At 38.6% G+C, this 22,117-nt stretch overlaps 1 long non-coding RNA gene across 1 annotated transcript in view; it reads right to left on the bottom strand.

Annotated features, from left to right (window-relative positions):
* Window positions 1-17,905: 17,905 nt before the first annotated feature.
* The window catches only part of LOC106958780 (uncharacterized), a 44,377-nt gene continuing 40,165 nt past the window's right edge, over window positions 17,906-22,117 (bottom strand). Inside the window, exons 3-4 of the long non-coding RNA XR_001427216.1 lie at window positions 18,134-18,227; window positions 17,906-18,052 (exon numbers count right to left, since the gene is read on the bottom strand). This is a non-coding gene — a long non-coding RNA (uncharacterized LOC106958780). The remainder of the gene's footprint in view (window positions 18,053-18,133; window positions 18,228-22,117) is intronic.

Raw genomic sequence — 22,117 nt, 5'->3', positions numbered from 1 at the left:
CTCGACTCACTGGAGGGACTATGTTTTTCGGCTGACTTGGGAATGTCGCGGGATTCCCCTGGAGGATCTGGCCCAAGTGGCTGGGGAGTGGGAAGTCTGGGTCTCTTTGCTTAGGCAGTGACCACACTCTGGATAAGTGGAAGTTATTGGATGGATGGACATATGACTGGCCATCAGGGGATTAAGGCTCAATGTCCTAAACGCTGTTTGCAAGGGCCAACAGCTAGTCTAATATTTATTAGCTAAGTTAATCAGAAAAGGGCTTAAACAGCCCTCCTCTTGGATCCACTTCAAGCATCCTGCATGCTGAGGTGAATGAAAATCCGGAGATTAATTATTTTTATTAGCAGTTCTTTCCTGCAATGTTATTTTGAAGCACTTATGTAACAACCCAACCCAAACTACAGAGTTACAGGGAGATTAATTAAACAAAACTCTGACTAGGTCGTAGGCAGTGAGTGCACCAAACTCATTTCGGTTTAGGTGAAGGATATAACCAGCAAACGGAAAATTAATAATAGATCGGCAACAAAGAATAACAATTAATGCAGTTTACACATTTGTGGGGGCGTTTGGTTTGTTCGCCCCCACAAACAAACCAAACGCATACATCTCCAAATCCCAAAAAACCCCATTGATCAAAGAGGCAAAAAGGTAGAAGCATGTTCCTGTGAAAGCTTTCACCCCAAAAGGGAGCCATTATGAGCACATTTGAGGTCAAACCCTGATGTTGGGCCAGAAGGCCTGAATTGCAGTCTCCACTCAAATTCATCCTGGGGGTATTTTGTCTGGTTGAGGTCTAGAAACCAGTCCTGCTTATCCGTGTCTTTATGAACATTGCTTTATGCACAGGTGCGTAAAGCAGTCATGTTGGCGCAAGACGGGCGCAGCTCAAACTACTGTATTTCTGTATAATTAGGAGCATCAGAGTGTCCTAAATGTCAGTTTCTTCAACTGAAAGCAAGGTGCTAAGCCCAACACCATAATCTGCTCTACACTAAACTTTACATTTTACACAATGCAAGGAGGCAAGTGCTGCCAAATCACACTCATCCATTGGACTGCAAGTCAGAGAGGCATGAGTCATCACTCCAGAGAATACAAGCCTCTACACTCTCCAGAGTCCAGTGGTGGTGTGCTTTACACCATTGCATCTCAAGCTTCTAATTGCCCTTGGTGATGTAAATGCAGCTGCTCACCCATGGTAACACACTCTATGAAGCTGCCTATTCACTGCTCTGGAGCTAATGTGAAGGCTACGTGAAGTTTGGACGTCTGTAGATGTTGAGCTGTCGGTTGCATAAGACATTTCTATTTGCAAAAATTACAATGTTGTAAGTGGTATCATGATAGCACAATGAAATTATGTGATGCATTTTTGCTTCTGATGTCTACACTGATCCCTTAAATCTATGAAACTGTGGTAATTTTACTCAGTTATCATACTAAGGCAAAGTCTTCTTTCTAATTTGATGTACCGTAAAATATTTAAATATGGGAATACAAAAATGCAATTACTGGGTAACAAATTAAAAAAAGTACCATAGAAAAGCAAAATGATTAATGTCTTGGAAGCTTTGCTACCAAATATATATATCACTTGCTTAGAAATCGTAACTCCAGTTTTATTTACTTTCATTTCTGTTTTACACTATTTGCAACTTTATGACTGTTGGTGTAATTGTGCAGCATTTTGGTCAACCATTTTTAAACGTACTACAAAAATAAATTTGACATTGCTAAGATTTAAAAGGTTGAGTTATTTTGCCTGTAAAGGTTTGGGTGCTCCATTTTCTGACTAATATCTATTCTGAGTCCCCGTTCTCTGAAATCCCCAAACCGTCTCAATTAACACGGAGGAAGTAACATCCTCACTCGGTATCTAGGCGATGTTTAGTTCCCGCAGCCAACTATAAACACCGAACCCTCATGCTGTCAGCGCCGTTGTGTGTTTAGACATCTGCTTCGACCGCAGTGCTGCACTGATCGTCAGTATCATGTGGCTGCAGGCTGGAGTTACATCTGCGCTTCCAAATAAATGTTGTCTGTTGCCACATTTGGATCTCATTGTATGGAGTGTTTAGCGGTTGCGGTGGTGAAAGACCTATCCTCTCTTGTTGTTATCAAATTTGTACGAGGTGGTTAGCATGAGCCTGCGTGCAGTGCAGGGTGAAAGATTTAGTCATGTGTTTTCTGAAAGATAAAAGCACATAAGTTTGACTTACAAGAATTTCCCCTCGCACAGCTTGCACTGAGGTTAAAATTGTTCTGTAAACACTGTATTTTTTTAGGTCGTGTTGTAAATCTTCGGGGCCTGTCTGTTTAAAGCACTGTTTTGATTAGTCGAGACTTGATATTTGTTCCTCCATCAAACACCTTATTCATGTGGTTATGTGTTGGAGATCTGCAGTAGGAGCCTTCCTGAAAAAATGGCGGCATGATTTTTTAGATTTTCTGAATTTCTTGATCATTTTCATTGCAGAAAGACAACTTGTAAAGTTAAATGAACACCTTCCTAGTTAATAACACACATACAGTTTCTCCAACTCAAACATACAAGGATGCAAACATTATTCCGTACATGAGTTTGGAGTTCCCACTTGAAGAGTCATGTTTTTGGACTTTGGGCCGAAGTCAGAGTGCCTGGAGAGAACACAGGCATCCTCGAGGAGTATGGAGTTTCATACTCTTATGAAGTTTGCTCTTTAGTTTAAGGATATATCTGATTTGCGTGTTTTTCCCCCCCGTTGTTTTTGACAATTATACAACATACTACACATAGTCAGTGTGTTGCGGGTGTCCTGTGAGTCACAGTGGGTCAAAATTGTACAAGAAATGAGACCTCAAAGATACAACTTTTGAGTAGCATCCATTTTTAATTTTTAATAAAAGACTGGTGGTGAACATTTATTTCTACTCTTTTATATAATTAATGGAAACATCCTTGCAGTCATTATCACAGTCAAAGCCTTCTTTTAATAGCTGGCCAGTTTTTCACATGGCATTTTTATTTTATTTTATTTATTTTTTTATAATTCATCTTTTATCTTACAAAACATGCTCTGTCCTTGCAGTGCAATGCATTTGTACCAGCAGCAGACATGCATAATACTGACACACACCGTAACTATTTCAAACACACAGAGTTTTATTCACCGCGGCTAAATGACTCAATCTTTGTCTTGTCTGATTACAAAAACTTTTCTCCATGAGATAATTTGAGTCAAACTTCAGTCAAGTTTAAAGGTCCAATTTGATGTTTATACTGGTGATCCAGTATCTTCCAGTTTAAGACAAGCATGAGTCTTAAAGTGGTCCATGAGTGTTTCCCTGAATATCCTGACTATCTTACATTTGTAACATGTAAGATAGTCCATCTATCTTTCACCATCTGACAGTTTTGGTCAGATTGTTAAAAGTCGGTGTTCTTACAGCCAACGGTCCCAAACATGCATCAAAATGTACAGCGTATTTATTCAAATATTTATTCAAAGTCTAATTTACTCTTGTTTACCTGTGAGGTGTCTGAGTGTACATACACTGAAGCCAACTTGTGAGAACAGAAACTTTCTTAAGCACTATAAAGCACCCCTTGACTTTTAGTGCTCATATAAGCAATAATCATTAATTTACCTAATGGCAGGAGATTTTCAGTAACCTGAGTCAGTCGGAAACAATACCATGCAAAATCCCTTTTTTATATCTATTCAGTTCAGGACCTGGAGCTTAATAGCAAGATTTAGGCTGATCTATCTAGGTTAATCTATATGGAGCTAAATCAATACCGGGGGTTTCTGCAGGGGATCACTTCCTTGAGGGGGAGGCCAGCCACTGAACATGACACCACGGGACGAGCGTGCCTAATCCACGTTTGAACTCTGAGGGAGTGTAGGCCTCTCTCCTCTGAACATGACAACCACATGCTTCCCGACCCTCCGAGGCCGACTCAAACACAGTCGCTAATGATCACATGGAAGACGGGAGTAGCCATGACTCTACCAGGCCGGCCTCTGTTTTCTACCACACCGATCAGCCAAGCCCTGGCGGCCCCTCTCTCTGAGATACAAGAGATGCTTTGCATGCACTCCCACACTTCCAGGTGTTTAGCTCATTAAGGCTGCTGGCCATTGGAGGCACAACGGCACTTGCTTAACGGCTATAAGCTGAGCCGTTGTGCTCGGATCACACCTCCGCAGCTGTAAAGGGCAGCAGGGGAGGGGTGGCAGCCGGAGAGGCATGCGCGAGGAGGGACTGGGCCAGAAACGCCCGCTTTGTTCTTTGGTGGCTCTGGTTACCCCCAGCGCTCCCCCTCCCACTGCCCACTGCGACATTCAATACAGCAACTGTAAATTGTACATTAAGCGTGCAAAATCACAGATGCACATGTCACAGCAGTGTCATAAAGTGAATTTACTTAGTTTCACTTTAGCACGCACCTTAACGCTTTAAGTCTCTGTAGGGGGTGGATATTAGGTGGGCACGGCAGACAAAATTACAGCAATTAATTCAGATAATAGTCCCCCAAAAAGTGCACTTCGGGTTTAATGTGCACACCTGGTGCAGTTCGCTTTTATACCAACAGACCTTTCTGCCAACTTGTTTTTTTGTGGGTTTTTTTTTTTTTTTCTTGAATTGGACATAATTTTTTTTTTTTTTTTCTAATATTCAGGTTTTTCTGCAAGGTTTCAGTGTGTGTTAATGAGAATATTTACGACATCCAAGAGAATAAATTTATCTTAGGAACATATAAACAACAGCAGAAATATAACAAATGCATGTCCAAAACAAACAGTGAAAGAAACAGCATATGCTAAACTGAGTGCACAGACTAACTTACAAACAATAATGTACTAATGTACTTTATTGTTTGTAAATAAAGTACATTTAAATAGACAGTTTTTATTCGAAGTGAACTTCATGGAAAACATTTGTAATAGTTCCCGTATCCTAAGAAGACAAGTTTCATATATCCATGAGTCTATAGAAAAATAAACAAATCCTCAGTGTGGTTATGTGTCCAAAATCTGATGGACTCTTTTTTTTTCTTTTATTTATTTTAGCTGGTTTAAGCAATTTCAAAGATCTCAAATTCAAAATATATACTTACCAACCACTTTATTAAGTACACATTGCTAATTCTGTGTTGGACTTTTTGCCCTCAGAATGGATTTCCTTGGTGGCATGGATCCAACGAGGTGTTGGAAACACTTCAGATTTTTTTTTTTTTGCCTGAAAATTCACAATACATACAGCAAGTAAGTAAAGATAATTTATAAAGGACCTTTCACAGATACAGTCACCAAGTGATGTACAACATAAATCAGGTTAACCAATTCCACCACATCCTAAAGCTGCTCTGTCTGATTCAGAGTTAGTGACTGTAGAGGATTACAGCAAACAGGTTGGGAAGTCCAAGGATCCACTTTAGGTTTAGATAAGTTTTGTGACAGGATGCACTATTCTGCTGGAAGTAGTGGCCAGAAAATGAACGGTCATAGAGGTTTTGGTGCTGGCTGCAGTGTTTGAATAATGCTCAATAATTACTAAGTATCACCTGCACCATTACTCCACCCCACCAGCCTGAGTCTGTCCTTCTGCTTTCATGTTGGGTAGGGTTTTATGTTGTTTATGTGAAATTCTAACTTGTCATCTGAATGTCGCAGCTGAACTCTAAATAGAAACGGTAAACTTTTTTTCTAATCTCCAATTGTCCAGTTTTGGTGAGTTTGTTTGAACTGTAGCTTGCGATTCTCGTTCTAAGTGGAAAGGAGTCGCACCCAGTGCGGTCTTCTACGGCTGAAGCCCATTTGCTTCACAATTCAATTTGTTGCCAATTTGGACATGGTATTCCGTATACATTGGAACAAAAGAAATGTTTACCTTCTGCTATTTTAAACAACTATCCCCATCATCCTCTGACATCAAGTGCTTACTTTAGTAACCAAGTAATCCATTGATTGATCTGATGATTAACTGAGTAATCAAATAAAAAGTTTTAATAAAATAAAATATTAGTAAATTCTGCCAGAACAGCAGATTTGATAACGGATAAACATTGGCCCAAATTTTCATATCTGTGCATCTCAAACAATTACTTTTCTCTAGCTTAAAAAATTCACCTGTAACTAAAATACCGCTACGATGCGCTTCGCTACCCATTTGTTTTGACCAGATGGTAGTGAATTTATTTTCCGGTTCGTCTGTAAAGCTACACAGACAAACCTGATTCGTAGCTTGCTCTGTTCCGTCTTTCTGCTCCATCTGTATTCACAAACCCGCCGCGCACTTCGCTCTGAACCAATCACAGCGGCTCTGGGAGAAGGGCTATTGTATTATTTTGTGTTCCATGCATCCGTTAATGTTGGTTGCACGAAAAAAGATGAAAACTCGGCCATATCCAGTGAAAAGAGGTCGTTCGGTCACTCCTGTGTTCTGATAATAGGACTTGGCTCTTGTCAAGTCCAAGTTGTCAGTGAGTCGTTTCAGCTCTACATACCACATCCTGTTTGTTTCTCTTTCTGGTTTGAACTTCAGTATGTTGTCTCCTCTATTTCATTACAGGAGAGTTGGCCCACCTTAAATGTAACTTCAATGAGTGAACTGAAACTTTTACTATGCTTCAAAGTAAAAACATTTTATACGCCACTAATATTGCCCTGTTTAACAACTCTTTATGACAGAGAAAGGCGTTTTAATGATATTAAACTGAATCATCATTTTAAAGTCGCATGCACCAAAGAAGGACAAGTTTTCCCCCTTGGTGTGGACAAAGCATTTGGCCCACCTGTTAACGTATTATCCCTGCAATAAAACTTAAGAGGATTCAGAAATCCATTAAAGTTTCAGCTGTAAACAGCAGCTGACTGAGAACCATAAATGTTGCTTTTACCTTTTCACAACAGTTTTTTTTGTTTTATGTTTTTAATACAAAACCAATGCGTTAGTTGTGGCAGGAAAAATTGAGAATACGTTAATCCACAGTATGAAATTATATGTACAGAAATATAAAATGCAACAACAGCAAAGAAAAAAAGCATCAATCTTGAGAAAATGTGGCCGCTTTCTATGGATAAAAGATAAATATGACTAATTCACTTCCCCAAGCCCCTGCAGTTCCTGCAGCAATGGCTAAATAAATTTAGCAGAGCACCCTGCCAGAGTGTCACCCGTCTCGAAAGGGTGAGGGAAAGCCAACATTAGGTCTGGTGGCTTGTAAAGTGAGATGGGAAGTTTAATTGATCTAAAAGAATTTAATGTGGCGTAGTGAATCGCAGCAGACAGCATGGATTTATTTCTCAGCCCAGGAGAACCGAACATAATATTGCCGGAGTTTTATAGCAGAAGGGGATTCTTTTTAATTATGGCCACAAAAATGATTTACTTTCTGCTGGGTAAAAACCACAATTTAATGACAACTCCAAACGCCCGTTTTAATTCCATGTCCTGCAGAAGAAGTGTAAGACAATTCACTTAAATTCAACGGTTTAGACTTTTTTCTTCCTTTTTTTTTTAAGAAAAAAAAAATACACCCAATTTTCAAGTAGTAATGAAAGCCACCTTTCTTGCAGTAAAAAAAAGAAAAACATTTTTGGCAATGACCCATTTCATACATTACAAATGAATTTTCACATCTGAAATGTATCACTTAATACTTAAGTCTCTCCAGCACGGACTTCCATAAAAGTAAAAAAAAAAAAAAAAAAATAGGAACTCTGCAATGTGTTAGAGATTTTGAACGTAAAACCAAGATTACCACACAGCCACAGGGAAATGGATTCAGCAAAATCCCCACAGGATGTGTAGTGGCCAAGTCAAACATGAGCACAGATATTTACCAATATGTTCAGGATACTGTGGCCACATAGAGAAAAGAGACGCACACAACGCATAACAGATGGGTATGAAAAGTTACACATTTTTCTTTTATGTGCAACACATAGATACTGCTTGATGTTTAAGTTGAGAACATATAAAGTGCATCACCCTCAAATATGAATTATTCCAGGCCAGAAAATCTGAAAAAAGGAAGCTTTTGTTAAAAATTTACATACTGGATTTTTTGTTTTTTTAAATCCGACTTTTTTTTTTAACTTGTGTTGAAAAGAAACGAAAAAATTACAAGTTAAATTTTCTAACATGAAAAAGCATTTCACACAAAATATTTTTATGAAGAGACATTTTTTAACCCTCAGCAATATTTTAAAAGGTTTTCTGAACCTTTTGTAATCTGATATCAGAAGAAAACAAACTCAACAATCCTAAAAAAAACAAACAAACAAAAAAAAACTTGTCATATTCCTGATTATGAAATCTAGGACTATGCTTTTGTGTCCCTGATTTGCACAAACCCTTGACATCATATATGGAGATATTAACAGAAGTGAAACAACAAATAATGAGTCGGGCGTGTTTGGTTTTGTTCACTGTTTATTTCAAACCAAAACAGAAAAGCAAAGACCAAAACCTCTGAACATGAATGTAATTTCATTGTCTTTCTTTATAATATGCATTTTGTGGTGTTTTGACAGCAACCTTTAAAAACCAGAGCTATTACATTAGCACTTTATATCTTTATGATGTAGAGCACTTTGAACTGCTTTGTCACTGAAATGTGCTATGCAAATACAATTTGATTTGATGATTTGATTTGATTTAGCATCACTTTTTCTGGCTTAAGAAAACCTGATTCGCTCAACGTGATGTTTCACGTCCATCTAGTCAAGTCTAGTTGTACGTTTCAGCAACAAGGTAGTTCAAAGTTCTGAACACAATTAAAAAAAAAAAAACATGTATCAATTAATTATGAAACAAGCAACAAACTTTACATTTTCTCAAATGCCACCATCAAGAATAATCAACAAAAATACATATGAAATATATTGATCAATGTTCCAGTCATTAATAAAAAGGCCACTCTAAACATGTGGGCTTTAGTCTTGGTTTAAAGGAACGAACTCAGTGTTTTGGATGTTTTGGATTTTTCTGTAAGTTTGTTCCTGTTTGGTTCTGGGGATGAAGAGCAGAGTTTGACCAGAAGACCTGAGAGGTCTGGAAGGTTGATACAGTGACAAAAGGTCTTTAATGTATTATGGTGCTGAGCCATTCAGTGACTTATAAACTAACAACAGTATTTTAGAGTCTACTCTCTGAGCTACAGGGAGCCATGAAGAGACTTTAGAACTGAGGTGATGTGCTCCATCTTCCTGGTTTTAGTGAGAACGCGAGCAGCAGCGTTCTGGATCAGCTGTCTGATTTTTTAGGCAAACCTGTAAAAACAGTTACAGTATTCAATGTGACTAAAGATACATTTTCTTAGATCAATGGTCCTCAAATCCAGGCATGACGGGTCGGTTTCCTGCAAATTTTACATGCATCTCTGCTTTGACACAGGAGTCAAAAAATGAAGTCATTAACAGAACTCTGGAGAACTTGACTGAGGATATTATTCAGCCATTTGATTCTGATCTATCAGACAAAGGACACATCTAAAGGTTGCAGGACACCGGCCATCAAGACCTGGATTTGAGAAACCCTGCTGTAGGTCTTGCTTGGACATTAGTCTGTTAGTCCTAGAAACGTTGTGTAAGTCCGAGAAACAAGGCTGATGGGGCGATGCTACCCAGGAAATCTCAGCTTGATTTCACTGTTACAATGCAGCCACGACATTAGTTTACAGTTTCCCATTTGTGATTATCTCAGTCTAGTGTCCATTCATTTAACCACATATTCACGTATATTTTAAAATTTCATTCAGATATGTTTAGATATTTTAAAAAATATGCAGATTCATAATAGAAGAATAGTTGCTTTCCCTGGGAATTAGTTACTTTTACAATATGCTAACTCCATTATTAACTCGGTTACTTTTCTGATAAAGTAACTAGTAACCAATTACTTTTTAAGAGTAACTTGCCCAACGCTCACTATTTCTCACAATTTTATTACATTCGAATCTCAACAGGATGCATAGTCTTGGTTCTCTCTCCTACTACACTGAAACCCAAGTGAATCATAAGGTTAAGCAGTTGGGAAAGCCATTATATTACAGCTTTGTTTTGGTTGAGCTTGGTGTAAAGCTAAAAATGAACATAAGTGACAAGTGGCTGATGTGTTTAAGAATGATACCAAGCATAATCTAAAGCTTTACCAATGCTTTTGTTGATTTAGCTTAGCCATCCTGGGAAAAATAATACCACGGCTCAGCAGAATGTATTTACATTACAGTAGGGTGCACCGGATGAGGAGGATTGAGTCAGGAAAAAGTATGTTGTATTATAAAAGATGTGATTCTTCTCCAAAGGAAAAAAAAAAAAAAAAAAAAGGTTCCACTGCAACTTCCCATTGGAAGGATTTTTCAGACAGACACAAGCTCATGGGAGGAAACCGAGCACTTGTTAAAACGTACCAAACCTGGCTCAGTCCTCACCTAGACCTGGCCATCCATCAGAGTGACTGGACTGAATTTACAGTGTGACCTGATCGGTCATCATTTATAACTTTTACTGGCCCTAAGTGGAGGCAATCACGAGCTGGTGTTTGTGTAAGAGGAAACCTCCACCTGTGAGGGTCTCCCATTAACATAAACCTAACTTGGAGGGAGATATGTCATCTGTCGGCATACTCTGGGGGCCGGAGTTGGGCCTGAAAGAATTCTGCAAGGAGGACTTTTCCTTCTCAAATGAGCTGTGGTGTTTCTTTAAACAAAATAGATCAATGACTAATGTCAGTGTGTGTTACTTTGGATTCCAGGAATTTCTCAGAACTGTGACTTTTAAGCCTCGGGAGAACGTTAAAAAAACAGAGATGAGTATCTGAATTTCCATATCTTGGCATTTCGTTTCGAGGCAACAGAAGACAGTTCAAAGAAACTGAGAGACTGAGCAAAAATGCAACCAAGTGTGTCAAAACAGATCCCGGTGCTGTCTTATCTTGTTGATCAGAGAAAGATCTAAAAGCAAAGTTGAACAGTTGTTGATCAAACTGGATAATGAGACCACACTAATGAAAACCCTGCAGCTACAGTCGCCTTAGGGGGCACAGGCACCGCGTGGCTTTGAAAGGCTGCCGAAACTGGCTTCTGTTCAAGCTTCCTTTGGACGCTCCATTGAACTTGATCACCCAGCAAATAAATGTTCAACCAAAGAGATGGACATAAAGAGGACAGATTAAGAGGACTAGCAAAGAGAGACGAAAGTAATATAACAAAATATGGGCTAGATGTGTGAAAATGTTTACACAGGATCATGACTTTCTCCGTTAACAATGTTTTTGTTAAGCACAGTTCATGTTTGGGTTATGGTGATAATGTTTCATCATTGGAAAACGGGGAAAAGACAAAAACAGAGCGAGAACCACAGCATCTGATGAAAATATGTTTGGCCCAGCACCGTATCCCTGATTTGGATGCTCATCAGTTAAGCAAATGTGATCAAACTCCAGCGGTGAAGCACGACACTGTGTGCGCCCACGCAACCACCTCTCGAGCACGAGACATATTTTGCATAACAGGACTCCAAGAGATGTGCGAGAGTTGAAAAAGAGGGTTTCAAAATTAGGCATAGCAGAGTTAACCTGAGGATTTAATTTACTTCCTGGTCAAATCACAACCACATGCTGATGATACTCATAACTTTCCAAAAACACACATTCTTTTTCATTTGCTTCCCCTGTCAGTCTGGACATTATAAATGGTTGTGTACTTGCTGGGAATCTTATGCGAGTCATAACTATTGTTATTGCTATTATGTCATCTTAAACAGAAAGATTCATAAAAACTCTTGTGTAACTAAAATTAGGTGTATGTCAGCTATGTCCAAAATTACATTAGTTCCTCATTTTGTCTCTTTTTTTATATGTTTTTGTCCACGTTTGAATCTTGTATAAAATGACTGAATACAAGAAGATTATGTCAGGTCTAAGACATTGTCGGATGAATTGGGGGCTCCGCGGCTTGGTAGAGGTGTAATGTGATGCTCGACAACTTCTCTGTGCAAATTTGTACATTAACGTGCACAGACAAATCTATGCACACGTTATCTGTACAAATGGAAGCAAGTACAATCACACAAATACATCCACATATGTGTATGTAAAAGCTGCAACCTTTCTAGTGGTGTGACTGCTGGTGCAGTAGGAACATAATTTTTGTGTCATCTTTATTACTACTAATCCTGTTATTATCCTCTTTTATATTATCATGTTTCTCTTTTTACAATTGTTTGCAGCCTCTTCAATTTGAATTCTGACATTGCATGTTTAGTCATATATTTTAAAAAATTAACTGGAATATTTCCCCCCACCCCCATTTCATAAAGCAAAGGAGGAAGTGTAGAGCAACATAGATCCACCATACAGTTTGCCTTTGCTGCCAGAACAGGGCACTTGGGACAAAAAAATGAACAGAATTAGAACAAAACCTATGTCTTACAATAACTTCATTGTAATATATTCGACTAGTTGCATTGTGTTCAGATCAAATGTCTCTTTTTGGCTGTGACATAAATAAACATACCAAAAACAACCTTAACCATCAAAGTCAAAGCGTGGGAATACCAACCAAAAGCTGGCAAGTACACAGCTGACAAATAAATAGCATTCCCTACCTCAACGCTCCTGTAATTACAGGTATGGTTTACCAGCCACGGCCTATTAGTGTTTCCTTCAAAAACTATAAAAACTAATGACACCATCGTCTCGTTGCCTTGGTTTTCTTGAGCCTCCCTTTTTCTCCCTTTCCATGTTCTTGGACAGTGCAGATTATTTTTAGCTCCGAGTGGTGAGAGTTGTACTCTTACAGCCAAAGCCAACGTCGGGTTTCTCCTTTGGTCAGCAATTACCGTCCTTCAGTTTAGCTCTGACTTTTTAGAAGGGCCTGAATTGCCACACATTTCAGTTAAAATAATCCTGAGATTTGGGAAGTGGTAGAGTGTAATAAATGTCAGGGGGAAGAAAAAAAAATCAAAATCATGTTGCAGAAGTGACCTGGTGAAGTTAGAACACAAATACACATAAGCTTCAAACACACCATTGTAAGTGGTACGACCTTACACAGCTGTTTAGAGGAGAGTACTTCTGGTAGAGTTGCTCCCCCTTGTGTTACCGGCTTTGACTGCAGGCAGAGCAGATCTTAAACTTCAGCAAAACACAGATTTCACACATTTCAAGACATTTGGTAAGTCACTCCTGTTGGTTGTTTTGAACTGCTTAGGGGAAGCTGTGCCTTCACCGTTTACTACTTTGATACCTTGGCCACGCATAAAAGACGAGGAGACCGCGTCGGTGATCTGAGAACACAGTGCTGCCCTCAGTTTCGCTGCCACAGGCCACACTTAAGATGGTTATGACTGTTCACACACCAGAACAGGCTTCAGTGAGTTTAGTGCTGTCCTCAGGGCAGCGCTGACCTTCTAAAATGTAGTTTACGGACAGCACTACTGAATGCTTTGAGGGCATATCTGTTAATGTTCAGTTCTTCTCTGCAGGGACAGATGCAAAACAACAGAGAAGAAGGGATTCAACAACATTACATTATCAGATTTTAACCAACATTTGTGTCATTTTGTCTTGTGGTGCAAGGACTTCTTTCACACAGTGCTCTTTTGTGTACAAAGTGCTGAATAGCTGGTTGAAAAAGGCACCAAAGATTAGTAGAGCATCATAAAGAAATTGACAAGACAGCAAAACTGTCAGAGCCGTTTTGTCCGGCAAGCCACATGTCGTCCTGCATCCATTAAAACATCTTGTTTGCTTGTTTGTTTACCTGGCACTCGACTCTACTCGGCCCATTCAGTGGTGCTTTGGTATTCACAGCGATGTAAAACATGCACATCTAATATATTATTTAGTCATATTTGCCCTCTGTAATAAAGCATATTTTTTGAATCTTCCGAATATGACATTGTATTTCCATTATTTTCTCTTTAAACATTAACCACTGGCTGTGACGGGGATGCATTCCACGTTCTCTTCTGTGCTTAAAGATTCAAATGCCTTACCATGGGTTGGGATAGGCAGACAGCGATGTTTAAACAGAGCTGACATATGAAGCAGGGGAAGGAATGTTTTTGCCTAAAATCTGCTGAAAATACAATCTTTACAAGTCTCCCCCCCCTCGCTTTCTCTCCGCTGCTCCCCCCCCTCCATTTACATTACAGTGCTAGGCCTGCAGTTTGATCCTCACCAGGTGCTGAGTGGGGATTTCTTCCTCATACAGGGTGATAATAACCTCACATATGGCACATACACACATACGAAACCAATATCTGCGTATTGAATGAATGCTGTTTCGTAATGAGTAGGCTTTACTGTATCGATAAAGAATATTCTATTCCATTCTACTGACTTGATTATATGTTAGCTGGATGCAAAGTAGATCTGTGGAAACTGGGAAGGATCTTCAGGTGGCATTTGTTGTAAATCGCCACAACATAAATAAACTTACCAGAACCAAATTAAGTCTGGAAATAAAGGCTTTCACACATGATTTAATACTGGTGAACTCAAAATTATTCACAGTCCAAGCAGAGTTGGGCTTGAAATAACCTTTTTATTTTACGTGCATGTTTTTATACTGGAATACCAACCTGAGACCTTACTACTACGTAGACTTTGAGCTCATCACCAAAGATAAATTGTCAAAATGGCAGTGAAAACACACAAAATACTGGGTCTGCAATTTTAAGACAGATTTTGTTGTGATATCAATTGCAATTTTTACATTGAATATTAAAACAAAAATGAAAAACAGTCCAATTGTGTTTTTGCACAACTATCATATCATCTTTTGAGAGATCCCTTTCTCATTTCCAGTCAGAAGTAAGCTTGTCGTTTGGAAGAAAAATATTTTTAAATCTATATCTGACGTAGGTATAGCTAATTTTGGACCTTATGAGCTTATTTATGTGATCAAGCACAAATAATTTTTGCTTAATTTTTGAGGAGGATTTCACAACTCGACACTTCAACCCCAATTTTTATTCAGCCTCTTTCTGAGGATGAATAAAATAAATAATATATACTGCATATATACATCTGATTTGTTGTGTTAGTTTTATTATGATTCCTGAATTTGATCATTAATGTCTGCCATTTTTTAAGAAAGGCTGTTGACGATAGTCATTTGCATGAATAACGGTTTAATTCCTTAAATGAATACATGCTCTGTCACTTAATCAAACAATTATAATTGCTAAATTTGCATCCACTATTTTGCTATTATACAAAACTCTCCAAAATTGGATATGCTCAAAGGGAATAAAAGACTGGTTTGGAGATATTTCTTTTAGTTCTAACCATGTTATTACATCACCGTTTTCATTGTGGTGTTCCAAAGATATCCCTCTGTTCTGTAAAACAATGTTATTTCCCAAATAGGTCGGCTGAGGTAGGCCTTAAAAGTGTCAAGACCACCTGGCAGGTAGGAAAAAAGGAGCCTTGTTATCCCCAAAAGTTCCCATTCTGTCTCAGTGATTATAGAAAGCCACGACTCCACACCAGAAGCGCTGGATGCCCCACTTGCTGCTAGTTGGCTGATTGGCGTGCGGCTCGAAAAGCTACTCTCTCACATGGTGTCTTGACTGAATCTGAATCAGACGCTGATTAGATCAAATTGCAGAGAGAAACCTGTGTACCCCTGTGTGCCCACCTTTATATATCGCCTCAGTGCCAGCAGTTAAATTGGACATTTGGAGGCAGAGAAGCGGCGTATTTGATTATACGCCGGCTTCTCTACCAGACTGTCATGGCTGGAGGAGCTGAGACTTCCTACCAGCAACCACCAATTTGATACGTGTTGGTAGGAGAGAACAAAAGAAGTTACAATGTCGCCACACCACAGAAAGATTCAGATTTTTATTCTTTGTCTTGGGCTCTCTTTTAATCCATACTGACATCCATACACATTCAGTAGCATAGAAAAGTACATCTGAAAATCCTGGGAAGTCTAAAGGGTCTTCATCTTATTATTTATCTGTCAGGATGGATGTTGGTTGTGATACAAAAAAAAAAAATCTCATTTAAAAGTCTGAAAATGCTAATGGACATGAGAGAAAATGAAAAGACAGATGGACAGGGGGCAGGACAGGAGTGTAGCAGTGAATATGCCCCCTCTAATTGTTTTATTATAGGAGCAGCTCATTATTAGAACGGGAGGGAAATGAATGACACAAATGGATGCGATGGTTGACAGCTGTGCCAAGATGAAGAGCCGTCTCCTTGAAACAGAAGCAGAGATCAAAAAAGTGTGTGTGTGCAATGCCTAGCACAAGTTGTGGTCTCCTTTGGTATCCTTTCTCCAGATATGATTGGGAAACTCACTTATTTCTAAGTGATTAAAACATCATCATGCATATATAACAGATTAAGGTAACTAGTTAAACAGGGATCTGAAAACCCAAGTCTTTTATTTCAAATTTGTTTGGAGAGTTTGTCATCTTTGACTGACTAGGGTTTTCAAGCTCCTCGCAACATTTTTCACACCTCTCATTTTTTTTTTTCATATACTTGTAACATTACAACCACAAACATCTCAGAGTGACATTTGTTCATAATTAGTCATCTTTACACGGTTCAATTATTTCAACATGAAAATCTTAGATTAACAGTGTAGCAATATTTTTATTTTTTTTTTTTTTTTTTTTTTTTGCATTTTCCCCAAATACTTTTCTTAGATTAAAAACATAAGAATTAGGATATTTCATTTAACCACAAGCAAACTAGATAAAACTATTGTTTTACAAAGGGTCATTAAAGTTTTTGTCAGCTCTAGGTAAAAAAAAAGGCTGATCTCTGACCCAAGCTGACAGGAAAAAGCTTTAATCAGAGTCAAAGTAGCAAAAAGGAAGGCCACAGCTCAGATGGACAGGTATGGTTGACTACAACACAAACCTGGTCTTTATAGACCAGAAGCAAAATTCCTCTAATTCATGATTCAGCAAACCAGATCACAACCATGCACCATTTTTTGTTGGTCTATCACAAATACAAGCCAAATAAAACACACTAAACACACAACAAAATGGGAAGTTTTCTGCATATGAGTACTTCTGGAAGGAATTATTATTTCTTCTAAACATTGTCGCAGCACTGCATCATGCAGGAAAACAAAAGAGACAGAAATATAGGAAATGGATAATGTGTTTGCTTTTGACTGACCTAATGATGGTGTGGATTTATGTAAAGCTCAGATGGATAATGGAAAAGAGGCACAAGCAAGGATATTATCATTTGGTAGAGGAGGGGTGGATATGTATCGCATGATTGATAATGGAGTAACAACATCAAGCAGAGATGCATCAAAACTGGAGTTATAAATCAAACTAAGATATTATGTTCCGAAGAACATTGCATGTCAAAGGGGCAAAAAAAAAAATATTTTCTTCATACATACTCAGGGGAGAAGATTGGATGTTTTGTGTGTGTTTATGTGTCTATTAGGGGGGCACTGAGAGAAAGTCACATAAACGAGTGGCAACATCTCTCCCCAGAGGACCGGCAGTGATGAGGAGGAGAGGAGGCGCCACTGGAGTCTAGTCGAGCCGGGGGAACGGTGGGACGCGCTCAGGCAGCATCTCTCTTTCTCTCGGTGGCTAAAAAATAAAAGTCAACAGGAAAAGGGCTCGGCGCGCGGGTGCCGGCATGATAGCCTTCATCTGTTATGGTTAAATTGAACTGTCAGCTGCTTGGTGTCATTTCCATGGCTGGATGAGGGGCAGAGGCAGAGGCAGAGAGAATTATGGGGGTATTCACCGGGTGATCACAGTGTGCAACGAGACTGTTCTGCCAAATTAACTCCCGACAGAGATGGGGAACACGGCGTTAGGCTGTCAGAGAGACAGAAGGATGGCAGGATAAACAGGCAGAGAGGGAAGCAGAGAGAACTGTAGTAGTGGATTTTAAGAGGTTTGCTTTTATTTATTTATTTATTTCCCCCACCCCAAAAGTTATAGCGTTAAAACACATTTCATAGATTGATGAAGTTCATGGAGTTCACGATAGGAACCCAAATGCAGCAAACATTTTAGAATAAGAGATCCAAAGTCAAGAATGACAGGCTCTGAAATCAAAGAAGCAGAATATAATTTAATACATAATCTAAACAATATGGAAATAAAGATATTGAGAAAATTATTCATACCCTTTTAATTTTTCCATGTCGCCAAGTTGGCACCCCAAACTTCAATGAATTTCGTGGGATTTCGTTTGATAGACCGACACAAAGTAGTGCACCACTGAAGTGAAAGGAACACAATACATGGGTTTCAAAGCCTTTACGAAAAGAAGCTGAAAAGTGTGGCCTGCGTTTGTTTTACTAACTTTAAACACGCAGAGACGGAAATGTTTCCTCACCTATTTTAGCAAAATATCTTGGCTGGACAGAGAGCATAAGACGTCGGTTTTAAATTCATAATTATACGCTTGTCCATGTCATCACAAAATCCCAGAGCAACCAATTGAATTTTGTGCTGGAAATTATCAAAAAAAAAAAGAAAAAAAAAATGTTACTTTTGCAAAGCAGCATAAAGAGGAGCTCTGACTTATATTAAAAATTGCTTCAAATTACTGACACAAAATCAATTTTTTTTTTTTTTATCTGAGTTTTTCAGATAGTGTTTTAGTGTATACCGTGTGCACTCAGGAACACACTTGCTCCCCCCCATCCCCTTCCAACCCTCATACTTAAATATTTATACAGATTCCTATTATTGTATTAACTATTTATTGATTTTTTAATTTAAAAGATTTATACCAGGCACTGGGAACTGCAGGGGACAGTGACTTTCACCTATAGACATCCATGGCTGTTTGCTGACTTTTAATGCTAAATCAGTACCTGTACGCCTCTTGGCATTCAGACTCGGAGAGCGAGAGAAACGGAGAAACGCCCTGAAAGACACAACAATACATAAAAAGATAGAAACGGGGGGGGGGAGGGGGGGGAAGAAAAAATGAGCAGGAAGGGCAATCTGGTTCAATATTGCTCCTGGTTAGGTATTGGTGAGCTGTGCTCCATCTCCCTCTGGAGCGGGTCACGCGCTGGCAGTTCGCACAGAGCCTCGGCAATGAAAATGCATTGCTCTGCTCCATCTCTTATTGATTTACATCTTAAGGCTCTTTGCATGTGAAGCACTTTTCTATAAAGCTTCAGCTGTCAGAGGGCCAAACTATGGGCCCATTGGAAACTAGTGAAGAATCTAATCCAAACTTTCAACTAGGAAAAAAAAAACCAAAATAACATTTAGAATGCAGTCAATATCCATCAGTTGTTAAATTAAATGTAACAAAATTTAATAGACCTTTCATCCAATTTGTACAAAAGAGACAATTTCAAAGATATTTTTGTCATAAGTTCTCTGGTTTTCAAAATTGTTTTTACTTTTTATTCCTGAGTTTTAAACAATCGACAGTGAGAGCGGAGTAAACAAAAATCCAGTCAGTCAAGAACAAACTGGATTACCAAGAAAACATGAATACTCACTTTGAACATTATGTGAGTAATCGCTTCTATTGCTTTACCAGAAGATGGATTGAGGGATAGATTTATCTTTATTGGGAGGTTCAATCAAACAACGACCAGGCCAGAAAGCAAAGAATAAGAGAAGACCTGTTGTGGTCAGCAGGAGGATGGATGTGTGTGGAATGGCGGGTGGGGGAAAAAAAGGTTCAACGATGGAAAGGAAAAAAAAAAAAAGCGGAAGGTGTTGGAAGTGAAAAGCAAATCGTGCTTTCACATAGTACCCCATGAGTGACAAGGAAACCATTAACGGAGCAGAGTTAGGCATAGGGATTAAGTCTACACATGCGTGGCTATTATTCAAGCTAATTAAAAGTCTTTTTTTTCCCTCTCTCTCTCTCTAGGAGGCCAAGACCACTTCAGCAACAAAGCCAGCAGAGAATGAAGCAGGAAATGGCTCGAGCAGTTTTTGCTTAGCTTGCAAATGCCAATCCACGAGGGACAAAGATGGATCGGTTGAAGGGCCTTGTTTGGAATGTGGTTAAAAATGCAATAAATGACAAGCAGTTTTGAAAGATCGTCCCCCCAAAACACGCAAGCAAAGCAATCAGCTATTTAAAGAAAAAAAAAATATCCTAAAACATTTTTTTTTGCATTCCAGTTAGACGAGGCTGTTTTGCTGACGAGAAACTCTTAGATTGTCTTCTTCTACAGAAGATGACAGAAAAAAAAAGAGTTATGAAGGGTTCGGTTTGTGACAATAAGAATTTACAGTAACACTCAGAGCTGAGCTGCCTCTGGTGTATGAGGACTAAAACAATGGAAGTATAAGGCCATGGTTTAGGTCCCTTTAATGTGATATAACCTGATTGTGAAAGTATTATTGAAAATAGTTCCATTACCTTTAGTAGAACGATGTCATGATGCCTGCTGATTTGGTGACACAAATCAGCAGGGTTTTATTTGTGTTTCACAATAATTAGACAGCTAAAGGACCCAGAAAGCAAAGAAATGATAATTGCTGCACAACCAGCCCCAAGTTCAAAAGTTTCTTGAATACAGCTCAACCAATGTAATTTCAGAGAAACAAGGATGACTTTTGAGGCGCAGAACATCAGACTTAACATTTATTATACTGATGTGCAGCTGGTTGCCATCCACCACACAGAGGACTAATTTCATTTCCAAGAACCTTACAGTTCACAACTTCATGTTTTGAATACAACAAATTTGATCAAGTTGAGCATTTGTTGATAATTTTGTGTTAATATCATAAAACTGTGGTATTTTTATGTAAGGATATCATAAACATGAGAACCTCATTCTGGTCCAAGTGTGAACAGGAACACAAAAAGTTTAACTATAAAATCAGCAACTTCAAGAAAGGACAATGTAAAAAGTAAACATTCAAATTTGCTTTTTAAACATTGATATTTTATTTCACAAGTGCTTCAACTCACTTGAGTAAAGCTCTTGATCAAATGTGATTCTACTCAAATCTGGACTGTGTTCGCTTCTCTCACCGAAATCTCTTTAACAGGTTAAAAATAATTGTGTGGTCCACTGCCACAAAGGGAGCTCTATATGAATCTTTCACACATGTTTGCACAATCAGGGCTGACCAGACCACATAAAAGCGCTGCAAATGGCCTACTTAGAGCTGGAATAAGCCGGAGTAACGTCACCTTGTGAACAAATGTCAGTCAATAAATGATTGAACGTTTGCAGCAACTGTATCACACCACTGAGCCTGCTGCAGATCGACCCCACGGAGGTCAGCCGAGCTGCCGTTTCGCAGGATCAACTAAATTTTACCCTTTTTCACTGGCAGAGCAAATTTCAGGAACAGTTGTTACTGAAACAATGAAATTATTTTTTGTAAAGACGACATTTATTGTGAATTGGTGCTACATACATCAAATTTAATAAAAAAAAAAAAATAATGTATAGTCACAAATCACTGTTGACTATTCACAGCTTCCTCACAAAACAATGTAAGATGTAGCATTGGTTATAATCCTAAAAAAATAAACAAGATAAACATGTTTAATTTGACATTTACAATCTTTATATCTTTCTTATGTCAAGACAGAGTTTGGAAAATGAATGTCGGCCGTGGGTAAACGGACACATGTGAGTGCATAATTATATTAATCTCAACATGATAAAATAGATACGATGTAAAAGAATCTAATTCTTTTAGTCACAATCCGTACCTCGTAATCAGAAGTGAAGGAGACAGAGAAAATTGACAGCTTTGCTTTTTGGCTCAGTTCTTTCTTCACCGTGAAACTTGGGCAGTGCCCCCATTACTGCAGATGAAGCCTCAATTGAGGCTTTAAAACTTGTGAACCTAATTGATACCAGTCTTGTCAAACTGGCTCATCTCTACCTGTCTGATCTGTTTCTAACACATCGACTTTGAGGACGGAACATGTACTTGATACCTGAAGTATTCGAGCTAATATGCTGCCACGGTGAAGTGATGGTTACTGACTTCACCTGTCAATAGTTGTAATGCTTTGCCTTATTTGCATCAAAATCTCCAGTTTCGTCTATAACTATGTTGACTTCAATCCACTAAATTTAACTAAAGACAATTATTAAAAGTAAAGTTAAATTTGTGGTCCATGAACAGTCCCAGTTCATGGACCGCAAACCCTGAAT

The sequence above is a fragment of the Poecilia latipinna genome, unplaced genomic scaffold (genome assembly GCF_001443285.1).
Source record: "Poecilia latipinna isolate Pla-1442-1.1 unplaced genomic scaffold, P_latipinna-1.0 Scaffold1015, whole genome shotgun sequence".
In the NCBI taxonomy this organism is placed as follows: Eukaryota; Metazoa; Chordata; class Actinopteri; order Cyprinodontiformes; family Poeciliidae; genus Poecilia; species Poecilia latipinna.
The sequence above is the reverse complement of the archived record's forward strand: the minus strand, read 5'-3'. Positions and strand labels throughout refer to the sequence as shown.